This window comes from Thermobia domestica, chromosome 5 (genome assembly GCF_964235325.1).
Source record: "Thermobia domestica chromosome 5, izTheDome1.hap1.1, whole genome shotgun sequence".
Classification (NCBI taxonomy): Eukaryota; Metazoa; Arthropoda; class Insecta; order Zygentoma; family Lepismatidae; genus Thermobia; species Thermobia domestica.
The window spans coordinates 239,832,558-239,845,398 of NC_137458.1; the positions used below are offsets into that span (position 1 = coordinate 239,832,558).

The 12,841-nt window shown below is 37.1% G+C and overlaps 1 protein-coding gene across 1 annotated transcript in view; it reads left to right on the forward strand.

Moving 5' to 3' along the window:
• Positions 1–12,841, forward strand: part of LOC145686490 (midasin-like) — a 536,599-nt gene that overhangs the window by 149,356 nt on the left and 374,402 nt on the right. The gene's annotated exons all lie outside the window — the stretch shown is intronic.

A 12,841-nucleotide genomic window follows, 5' to 3' on the forward strand; every position in this document is an offset into this window, starting at 1 on the left:
ATTTTCTATAGTAGTTTAGTTACATATTTTGATAGTTTAGTTGTTAATGGAATTCGATAAGTGTGCACAAACACATCGAATGTGTAGCTTTTAAAAGTTTACAAATCAATCAAATATCAAACTGTAAATACTTTTAGCTTTTCGGAGCATTGATTTGATTTTCTGGAGTTTACTGTGAATATACAGCGTGTTTTAAAACAAGACCGACCACGTTTGGGAGGTGATTCCTGACACTAAGGCAAGACAAAACGTATAGACCAACTTGGGTGCACAAATGCTTCTTTTCGGAGTTATAGGCTGCCGAAAACATGAATAAATAAACTTTAAAGGTCCATAGCTCCAAAACTATAGGACCTACCGTAGTCGGGTCAAGACTTCACTTAGAACTAATATGTGCCCTATCCAAAAATACATGTTTCAGAATCCTAAGGACTCACGCAACAATTTTTATAGAGGGAGTTTAGCTATGGGCATATAATTTGCCATACCTTACCTTAGTATTGGAGGTATGGACCTTTAAATTTCATTTTCTCGTGTTTTTAACAGCTTATAACTCCAAAAGAAAGCATTTCTGCACCCAGGTTGGTCTATATTTTTAGTCTTACGTTAGTGTCAGGAATCACCTCCCAAATGTTGTCGGTGTTGTTTTGAAACACCATATATAGTTGAGTAAGAGAAAAATCGTTGTATGGGGTTCGGGGAATGAAAGGAGTTCAGTTGGGATTATCCTTTAATCCACTTTATTCATAATCTGTTTGGAGGAAATTGTGAACGAAGATCGGTATATTAGTAGGTGTAAAATTTTTGAGTAATAATCAGAAAGAAGCAATATATTAGTTATGCACTTAATATGCCTATTGATATAGAATCGAAAGTATTATGACGTTGAGAAATTTGACGGGAAAAAATGAAGATTACAGAATGAACGAGATAGATAGTATTTTACTAGTGAAGATACGAGAGATGGTATATTACTAGTAAAGATGCGACATTTGAATAAGAAATACTATTAAAAACAAGCATTATGAAGCTTCGAAAAAAACTTCCATGAAAAGGAGAGCATATTTTGTTGCGTTCTGATGGAAAGTTATAAGTGAAACGTTTCATGTGGAGTATTATACTGTACGCAGCAGAACCATTTACTTTGTAAAGTTCGGTGGCACCGCGCAATCTGTAAGTTGTAAAATTGGACAAAAGGTACAACGTAAGTTGACACGGCAACAACGATCACTGTCTGGTGGTATGCAGTTCTCTGAGCACAGGATGACGGAAAAAATCTGTGCATCTGATTGTCACCTCTGATGAAAAATGGATCTAACACGAGAATCGTAAACGGTTAGATGATCATGGTCTAAAATGTTTTTCAAAACAACTACTACACCCACAGAAGATGGTGTTGCTTATATGGTTGCTTGTCGTGGGAGTGATCCGTTATATTATGATATTCTCATTTTTACATAATAAAATACACACACAGATCGCTCAAAGGATGGTGAAAACTCTCTATATGTTGGAGTATGAAATCCTGTCTCACCCATCGTATTTTCCTGACACGTCTTTCCCACCGACTACCATCTGTCTGGCAAGGAACGTTATTGATGATCGGGCGGTCTCCGATGCAGCATGCGGATGAGGACGATTAAGCATCGTAGACTCCAGATTTTTTTCGTCATGGAATTCAATCAGTGGCTGAGCTGGAAACTGAGTGTCCAGGTATTGTAGTTTTCATTTTTTAGCCTTTGCAAGTAACACACGTCAGCTGGACATTTCAATCTCACCAATCTATTATTATAAGCACACTCGTATTAGTTGTTCGGTAAGTTCATTAGCTAAAGTTTTCGATAGTATCATTCACAATTTTCTGTGGGTACTAAGTGTGCCTTTGGTGCAATGGTCATAGTGTTTCATCTCTCATGGAGAGAGAAAAAGTTCAGGATAGTACAGATGCAGCTGCTTAGTAGTAGGGGCACTGGTGCGAGGAAACGATAATTCAGGATAGTACGGATGCAGCTGCTTAGTAGTAGGGGCACTGGTGCGAGGAAACGATAATTCGATCCCACGCCATGAGAGAGTATGTTTAACAACAGTATATCCATGGACTTTTTCGAGGTTCTCCCATTTGTTTCCATATTCTTATTCTATTAATCCTTCCGTAATTCATTCTCATTAATTAATTTCTTTACTCATTAATCATCTAAATTCTGGAGCGTAAATAGCATAAATGTGTGATGCTAAACTAAAAGTTAAATTGTTTTCAAGAATACAGTAAACAAGTGTGGTAATTTACTACATCATACAAACGATATGAACCACGTTGGCGTAGTCAGTACAGCGTTTACCTATTAACAAGATACCCCACATTCGATTCCCAATGGCGATGGGATTTGTTTCTTGTTCTCTGTCGTTCTAAAACTGCTCAGGGATTCATCCAGCCTACAAATTGATACTTGGACGACACTACATCATCTCCTGGACGTGTTGAAATAGAGTAAATGTGGAAACATGCCTACACATCCTTGTAGATTTCATTGGCCAGTCCTGATTGGAGCGTGCCCCATTTACACTGACTTTGAAAGTTAGGGAAAACCAGGGAAATTAAAATAAGCGAAGGAGATACTTTAAAATACGCCAAAGGTCAAGAAAATCTGCTTTATTTAATAAGTCAGGGAAATTTTTTTCCAGGTACTAACAGAAAATGTGAAGAGCACCTTTAACAATCAAGACAGATTCAAAAAGATGTTGGTAAGAAAAAGGCACAGGAAATAAAATTATCTTAAGAAATAAAGAAGCTTGAGTGGCACCGGAAGGTTTAAAACTAGCTTTGAAAGAAGTATGAATTAGGTAAAAAAAAAAATTGAAATACTACAGAATAAAAAATAAATAAATAAATAAATAAATAAATTAGGGTGGGTGTTAGAACTATTATCAGATGGACTTGGCAAGCCTGCCTCGCGAACGGGATGCTGGAAATCAGTGAAAGAAGATGGCAGCACCCTTGCAGGTTTGCACCAATGTCCCATGCCTTTTTCATTTCTAATGTCAATTGTTTTGGAACCCACCTCACATACACTTTCTTGAACATCAGTACGTCATGAACAATATGGTGGGCTGATCCGACTCTAATGTTAATTTTTGTTGGAATGGCACTTGCCATAATACGCTTGTTTTTTCATATCGACTCATTAACTCTAGCAGTGTTGTTCTCCGTGACTTCACAGACAAAGCGTCCTAGGCATGGCGAATCTTCAATACTTGTTACACCCAGTTTGAATTTACCTCTCACTATATTACACTGCCATTTGACTGTGAATTTCGGTTGGTTTCAACTTTTCAGCTAACAGAAATCTAATGATACTTCGCTGCTCCACGTTGGTGCAAACATGCAAGGCTACTGCCATCTTGTTTCACTGATTTCCAGTATCGTGTTCACGAGACAGACGTGCCAGGCCCATCTGATAATAGTTCTAGAACACCACCAAAAAATAATAAAGAAGCATAAACTTTGTCAAGGTTTTGTATTTTTTGTACAATGTTTCCGGTTATTTATTGAATGGACCTATATTAAAGACATTGTTAGTGTAATTGTTGTTCGGCACTAGTGTTTTATTGTGTTCCAAATACAAGGAAGTTTGCAAGTTTGACTCAGAATAAGTAGTTTTATGAGGAAGTTTGACTCATAATAAGTAGTTACAGTAAGCAAGTAAGCCTATATTGTATTTAAAACATAAAACGTACAGCATTGAACAGCTTTGGCGATGGTGAAGGCTGATTAAAAAAGGACTTTTTTCTAAATCTAACCAGAAATAATAGTGTTTATGGTGTCACGGGTCAAGTAAAATTAACTTACTTAGCCATGATAATTCAGGGAAATGAATATCGTGATTTCAGTGCGAACCCTGTTTACCTTTACAAACAGATCGAAACAGAGATTCTGGTATTACCAAACTTAGTATACTGATTACTTTTATGTTACTTTCATGTATAGACAAATGTCGATGCTTACTAAGATTTCGACTTTATATTTCGGTATTGATGCTTCATTTCAGTCACGTCCTTTAACTACAAAGATCATACCAGAAAATCTTCCGGTATTTGCTAATATCTAAATTCTATTTACGAGTATTAAAGTATTAAACACTATACCAATCCGACATAACTTCTTCCTGTGTTTTGTGACACTTTCCGTCTGGGACTCCTGGTTGTTTGTTGCTATCCTTCACGACCATGTTTCGATGTTGGAAAAAAAAGTCCAATGACAATGCAGGATAATCACTGTGATTGAGATGAAAGTTTCTTAAAAGTTGTTATGGAAGGAAGAAGGCGACTCCGTGTGGAAAACTTTCTGGGCTTGGCGTGTTCCCTTTGGAAGCAATCAACAGAATTGTAGCAACGGAACGGTAGTAATTAGTCTTGTTCTGTATAAACTAAAATAATTGTTTACTTTACGTCGAGATAATTTAGATCCAATTATCCTGGAAAGATTGTTGTATCCGTATAGTATTTGAATAATCTCGTGAAGTAAATTAGGTTAATCGTTATTCGAGAATATTCCGTAAGGCATTAAATCTTTTTACTTCTACAGCAAGCTACAAACCCCACACCCATAAATTTTGGTATCTGTTTTAAAGTAGTAGTTGAGAGGTAGGAATTGATAATTCAATTACCAATCTATATTTGTTATAAGCATATGACAGGACAATATATGCCAAAATCTAGATATCATGGGAAAAATCATACTTCGTTTGTTTCGGACAATTCTTTTCTCGTATGGTTCAGTACTTGCTATTTAGCCTTATATCGTAATTAGCTAGAGTAGATTTTTAGGTTTGCTTTTCATTGAAAGCACTGAAAATGTTTGTTCACAAAGGTAGGTGCTACAAAATGGAACTAGGGTTTCAACGCCTTTTCACCTGCTTTCTTACACACACAAAATATCTTCAAATGAAAAATATTTTAAATGAACCATTACAATTAACAAGTTCATCGTGCTGCTCCTCAGACAAAGTTTTTAATTTGTGTTACACCATACTCGAGTTTTCAGAAGCTAATGGAGAAAAATAATATCTGAATCTACTCTCTAAGTCACCCACACGCACAACGATGAACCTCTCATTTCAGTTCCTCGAAAGTGGACTCTAAGAAATGATTTCAATATTAGGACGGTGCTGAAACTATCACTTTCAGCTCGGGTTGCCCATAACCGTATTTTTATGATTACTGCCTCAATTCTGTTATTTCACTGTGTTGTCTGATAGAGGCACTTTGCTGATGTAACTGGCCACCAACTTGCCAAATACACGCTTACAGACAGCCACACATGCAGGTAGAAACAATTCCTTCCATACTATACGAGTCATTCCTGCTTTGGAAGGTTTTTTTAACGTCATAAGAAGCCAGGGTCGTATTTTCTGGAAACATCTTCTACAGTAATGTCGGGTTGCCCGTACCTTTCAGGAGCTCGTGAAAAAATCTCTTAAAGTTTCCTCTTCTTTCCAAATTTGAAATTCCCGACAGCGACAGAATAATTTTAATTTCCCTAGAAGTTTAATTTAAAATTAATTTAAAGAAAAAAATATAGATTTAGTGACTTCTAAACTCCTTTTACTGACGAGAAAAGTTAGTGCATTGATAACACAGGAATTTAACGACTTTTGAATTGTTACTTGGCTATTTTCATTAACAAACTGAGTTGGGGAGAGTTAGTAGACACATGAGAGCTTGTGGGGTCTATGTGCGGCCCTATTTGAGAATTTTCTAAATACCTTTCTCAAATTCCGCTGTTTTTGTCTTGAAAAATTATAGCGCTTTATTGTTTTATTGTTAATATTTAGTTCCATGTGACTCCTGAGATTAACTGGCTGGTAACTTTTGTTACTGTTCGTGTGGTTTTTATTTGCTTTTTATCTTTATTCGTCTTCTACTCAGGAGCGTCATTTCAGATTTTGCTTGGGGGGGGGGGCGGCAAGACCCATTGATATAAGTAAAATTTCGCGTTTTTCACTGATTTACTACTATTATATTTATAAAATCTATATACATCTCAAACTCAGGGGGGCAAATGCCCCTCCCTGCCCCCCTAAATGACGCCCCTGCTTATACTATCGGCAGATTGTGCTTCACTCACAGTTGGTCAATAGTCTTTATCGTGACTGAGACAAATGGGCAAGTTTTTGACGTCTCCATTCTGTCACTCAATCAAACAATTTTTCTTACTGTTATGCTTTTCATTTGTCTATTCGTTTTCTGTTTGACCTAGCTAAGTTTCTCTATTATCCCTGCCCTACATTTCAAATAACTCCAGCAGTTTCTCCTCGCTTTTTCATAGGGATGGGCAAAACCGGTTTCTAGAAAAAGCGAAATTTCGGTTTTCTCCAAAACTGGTTCGGTTTTTCACCGAAACCGGTTTCGGTTTTTTCCAAAACTGGTTTCGGTGAAAACTTTTGGTAAACACACAAACTATTTCTGTGGAAACGGAATCGGTTTCCGGAGAACAACAAAACACTATTTTGGCCAGAAATAGAACAAATTTAAAAAAAAAACGGAACTTGTTTTGAAGAAAACCGAAACCGGATCCGGTGGAAAACCGAACCGATTTTGGAGAAAACCGATAACCAGTTTCGTTAAAAACCGAATCGGTTTTGAAGAAAACCGAAACCGGTTTCGGTGAAAAACCGAACCGGTTTTTGGAGAAAACTGAAAAACCGGTTTTTGTGACCACAACTACTTTTTCATAATGTCCACGCTTCTGTTTCGTATAGTGGGATGACGCACACAAAATATTTAGCGAGACTTTTCGTTGGGATTAAATACCGTGCGCGTGTGTTTTCTCAGGGTTCTTTCGTTTCCTTCCACTTTCTTCATTCCACCATTTCATTCTTTCTCATCATCACCATCTACTTTAGCCTATCGGCATAACCGTGGGCCGGAAACCTAAAGATTTCATTTCATTTTCTTCGTTAGGATAAGGTATAGTAACAACTCATATCTCAGTGGCGATCACCAGCACCTGTGTTGCAATGAAACGGAAATTTTGGCAAAAGAGTGCATTCTGCACCATCTTGAGATTGAATTCGTAGGAACTTCGCGGATGGAATTTTGTTTCACCAGCGTCGAAGACGGTGTCAGCGCTTAACCGATTATTTGTCTCATTATATACGTATAATTTTTCTCTTTAGTCTTAGGCTGGACTGTAATTGAGAATTGAAACCGGTATTATATCCACCAAAGGGAAGCGCGTAACTACGTTGTATTTCTTTTTCGAAGTTACGTCTTGAGTATTGAAATTTGTACAGTCTGCACCAAATGTAAATATTCATAAACTCGTCTATTTTTTTTTTCATATCATCAGTAAGTTTCAAACGAGATAACCAATTGAAATAGTTTTCAGTTTTATGTAGAACGTTTCTTAAATTGTAGTCTGCGTACCACAAGTAATCCTCGAGGTCTGACCCTGTATTCCTCTTAGATTGAACGTTAATAACAAAAATAAAAATAGCTATTAGACCAAGAAAGTGTGAATTCCGTATCACACACTTCAGTTTAAAATGTCAAACGGGTGTAGTTATACAAATAATAATTATACAGTGTAATAAAGTAGTCATCATCGATATTCTGCCATTATTGGCAGGTCACTTATCTCAAATTGAGAAGCTTTCGTGCACCACAGTTTTCAGATAACCTCTTGGTCATCACGTAAGATTTGTTTGTTTTAATACCGCCCATGAGGTACAGTTTCTTATGCCCCTCCCTCTTTCTTTCCACAGTATCGTTTACCTCATTCCATATGGTTAAAGGCCGGCGTTCTGACAAAATAAAACACCACAAAGTTGCAGTTTGTACAAAGCATATCAAAAAGTAAGGTGAATTTTCTATTTAGTGAAAAACGTGCAGAGATAAATATCTGAAACTGTATCATGTTTGGCACATGGTATCCCACTAACATTTTACATAGGAACCATTGCGATCCAAACATGCATTCCAACGCGACACCAAATCGTCCATGCCATTTGGAAAGAAATGTTGCTTCAGGTTTCCTAACCAGGTAAGTATTGCCTGTTGTGCCTCTTCTAGTGTATCGAAACGCCGCCCACGGAGGTGTTTCTTTAGGGGTTCGAACAAATGGCAGTCGGAAGGAAGTAAATAAAGGGGTATACGGGGTTTGGCCAAGAATTTCCCAGTTCAAACCCAATGATGTATGTATGGTCCGTTGAGCTGCATGTAGTCGTGCGTTATCATGCAGTAAACACCACCTCATAATATCCCTCTTCGTTTCTGAGGTATGGCTACTTTCAGCCTGTCCATGTTTGACAGTGCGTGTCCACAACAATGCTTATACTCTTTGCCAGAAATTCAACATGAATAAAACCCTGACGAAGCTAAGATATAGTAGCCATTGTTTTCTTGGCAGATGTTGTGGTCTTGAATTTCTTGACCGATGGTGACGACAGATGTTTCCATGGCATGCTCTGGCGTTTTGATTCAGGTGTCCGTAGAGGTATTGGGATTTCATCGCCGGTTATATGATGAACTGAATTTACTTCGTGGGCATATCGTGTGGGGTGGATCAGGGAAATGCCTATTCGAAGGTGTTTTTGGTCTTCACTCAGATGTTTTGGCACCCAGTGCGCGCGTACGTTTCCCTGATACTTGGTTGGTCATGGACGATACTCCTCACTCAACCATATGAGATTTGCAGTGCTATGCAATCTCACTTCCCGGTCTTCACGAATTATCACTTCGATGTCACGTACATTCCTGTGGGTGATGGATGTTGGTGGTCTGCCATTTCTGTCATCATGTCTTACAGTCGTCCGAGTACTTGCGAATGCGTTGCATCACATATATACTTGTTTCTGCGACATAACAGTCTATTCAAAGACCTCCACCAGTTCTCGATAAATGTCAGACGTTTTTTTTTTTGTCCCTTTGCCCATAAAAAACGAGTAACACCGCGCATCTCCTCGTTGGTTGCCAAACTTAAAAAAGTTTCTAAGCTGTCGTAGGTAGCTCACCTACTGTGAGCTACCAACCAAAAGAACTAGTAAGTTTTTAAAGAGTCTTACATTTGTTTGTTGCCTGCAAACTCACATTACTAGTAAATATGAAATCATACTATCCAAGTTAGCAAATGTCTAATATACACGCGAAAAACATAACGTGCACAACTCCACATGTATACAGTCAACTGTGAGGTGAAGGTGGTAATGGCAGTGCGCAGGATAAACAAGCAGTAGTTGTCAGCACCCACTGTCACCGAAGCGTTAACGCTATCTACCGAAAATGTCCCGTGAGCTACTATTGGTTCACGATGGACAGTTTGATTATCACTGTTCCAGACGATGCGCCATTTTAAAATTCCTCTTAGTAACACACGGGTTGATGTAGGAGACTGTAATTGCAGTCAAACTTCCCTCATCGTACTATTTGCAATGTACAAAAAATAACTACACAAAAAACTGGACTGTAGAGACATATTCGCCTTATTTTTTGATACACCTTTGGATTTCAAAAATTAATGTATTTTTATTAGATTAGTTTACCAAAAGCTAACATTAACTAACATTAAATGAGCAGCAGATGGGAAGACAATAGTAAGCGTCATTTCTGATAAATATCAGGTGTTAGATATAATGAATTAGGATCGGACTACAGAACAGCATGTAGGTAGTTTAACCCTTTCGTGCATAACGTTCACTGGAGTGGACACTGCTGATTGATTACGATTGTGTTCTGTCGGAACACTCTACCCGCAACCCAAGTGCATTCTTTTTCAATAGAAGTTATCTGGGTTGCCTGACGATCTAAATTTTTCTGCCACCTACCGGGAAACTCTCAGAGCAAGGGTGTGATGTCGTCAGTGCATATTTGAAACAGGCATGAAAGAGGCGTGGCGAGTTCTTCTGAAATATCTGCTGACATCTTCTGTAGAAGATTTTCCACGCAAGTGATAATTTTTTTCTTTGTTACAATGTCTGAAACAAGCTGACATCATGATATTATCTAGTTTTCTTCTTGTGTCTACAAAAATCATCCAAACAGACATGTCCCATGTACTGGACAGCATGCACTTGAAGCACATTTGTGTGCAACAATCTGTCCACCGTAATGGACTTCATGCATCTATTAAAGATATGATTGGTTTTGCAAAAAGTGGTGCTTGCCACACTCAAAAATATAATTATTAGCTCTGTGGCAACCAATGAGACTTTTCAAGAGGTTTTTCAAGACTTCTGACTAATATATGTGTGAAATCTGGGTTCGATTTCCAGTTGATGTCACTACACTTGACTCCAACACGTTATGGCAGACAAATTTGGTATGATCAGAACACCTCCCAAAAAGACCATCTTTCCTGAAATCAAACTGAAATCAGAAACACGTAGACCTGTACACACAAACTGCCTTGAACATATGTTACTCACAAGGGACATCATCCAATTGTCCGGCTCCGATTTCAATGAAATTTTTCTAGCTGATAGAGGACATATATGTATTATTTGTGATGACAAAAATTTTTTGCCATGGTGCAGGTTTTCTATTTTTTTTATATATAATTTTTAAGAGTTGTGATGTAATTTTTAGAGATTACTGCAGAAGTTCCTTACTAACCTTTGTAAACGTAGCGTTAATGAATGAACAACTATGTAGATACATATAAGGCCTAGAGGGAAGTTGTATGGTACGTATAACCTTGACAGCAGCCATCTCGAAATCCGCCATTTTGAATTTAGGTCAAGTTTTTTAAATGGGGATAGGGTAATATGATAACATAATTTCGGGCTAGAATTTAATCGGGAAGACAATGGTGAAGCTAGTTTTGAGATACACTCATTTGGGGGAAAGTTACAGGCATTTAATTGTTCACTTACTACGTGCGAAAGTCCCTTACTTCCGCTTCTAACCCGCGTATTAATAAGTGGATAAACGCTTCGGTAATACATATTACGCCTAGAGGGAAGTGATACGGTAAGGATATCCTTGATAGCAGCCATCTTAAAATCCACCATTTTGAATTAAAGTGAAGTTTGAAAAATGAAAACCATAGAATGTGACACTTCATTTTAATAGCAAATTTTTCCAAAAAGCCAATGGTATGCTTATTTTTGTTCTATAATTAACCAGTGTGAATTTAAGACTGCTTTTAATGAGTACCAAACGTCAATTATTCGATCTTTCAAATTGGCAACACTCCTAATTTTCACTGCATGTATTAAGATTACAATTGGCACTTTGCAGTTGTTGCCATGGCTCGTGTTTTCTAAATTTATTACATTTTTTTCTAAGAGTTGTGATTTGTCAGTTCATGAATAGTGTTCGGATAAGCATCCAGCAATCTTTCTGAATTTTGAAGACTTGCCATGTAATTATTTATTTCCTATACCTGCCCTCCAAAAACTCGTTTACTGACATTTAGGTAATACCGAAGACGTAGCTTGTGTAGTAGATGAGACGAAAAATCAAATGAAAATTCACTTCAAAAAGGAAAACTAAATATGATTGATGTGTAAATTAAGAGTCTTTTGTTTTGTTTTATATTTATTTAATTACTGTATATCTATTTATTTATTTATTTTCTATGGCAATTTTTTTAGCTAGTCAGACAAAAGAAATCATCCGTTTTCTAGCGATTGTTGTCGATGATTCATGATTGTAAAATTTATAATCAGTATTGATCGGATACTCAATTAAGTTACACTTCTTTATAAACAAGTTACCTGTTTTCATATTATGTTCATGGTACAAACAATGTTGTGGGAACAGTCATATAACGCCTCTTTGATATTTTCTAGCATTGCTGCTGTTTCTTAAATGTTGTATTTATTCAAAATATTTTATTGTTTGTCGATTGCGCAACATGTAGGCTACATTTCCTGATAATTTTGTGTTCGTATAATACCAATTTGTTATAATTTCGTTTGTATTTCTTTACGTCACATAGGTCCATAGGTTCTTCATGTATTCTCGTTTAAAATAAATAATTACATTACAAGTCTTCAAAATTCAGAAAGATTGCTGGGTGCTTATCGCAGCACTTTTCACGAACTGTCGCAACTCTTAAAAAATGTAATAAATTTAGAAAACATGAACCATGGCAATAATTGCAGAGTGCCAGTTGGAATCTTAAAACATGCGGTGAAAATTAGGAGTGTTGCCAATTTGAAAGATCGAATAATGGACATTTGGTGCACATTAGAAGCAGTCCTAAATTCACACTGGTTAATTGTAGAACAAAAATAAGCATACCATTGGCTTTTTGGAAAAATTTGCTATTAAAATGAAGTGTCACATTCTATGGTTTTCATTTTTCAAACTTCACTTTAATTCAAAATGGTGGATTTCAAGATGGCTGCCATCAAGGATATCCTTACCGTATCACTTCCCTCTAGGCGTAATATGTATTACCGAAGCGTTTATCCACTTATTAATACGCGGGTTAGAAGCGGAGGTAAAGGACTTTCGCACGTAGTAAGTGAACAATTAAATGCCTGTAACTTTTCCCCAAATAGGTGTATCTCAAAACTAGCTTCACCATTGTCTTTCTGATTAAATTCTAGCCCGAAATTATGTATCATATTACCCTATCCCCATTTAAAAAACTTGACCTAAATTCAAAATGGCGGATTTCAAGATGACTGCCGTCAAGGTTATACCCATGGGCGGCGATTAGGGGGGGCAAAGGGGGGCAGTTGCCCCCCCACTTTTTTGAAATGACCCATCAATGTATATGATTTCATTTCGAGATATAAAGTTTTTGTATGTATTAATGGTTCATAGAATAAAAATGGTACCATAAAATATTTGCCGTTCCGTGAGTACGTATTGGTTGTCTTCCCGTACAGTG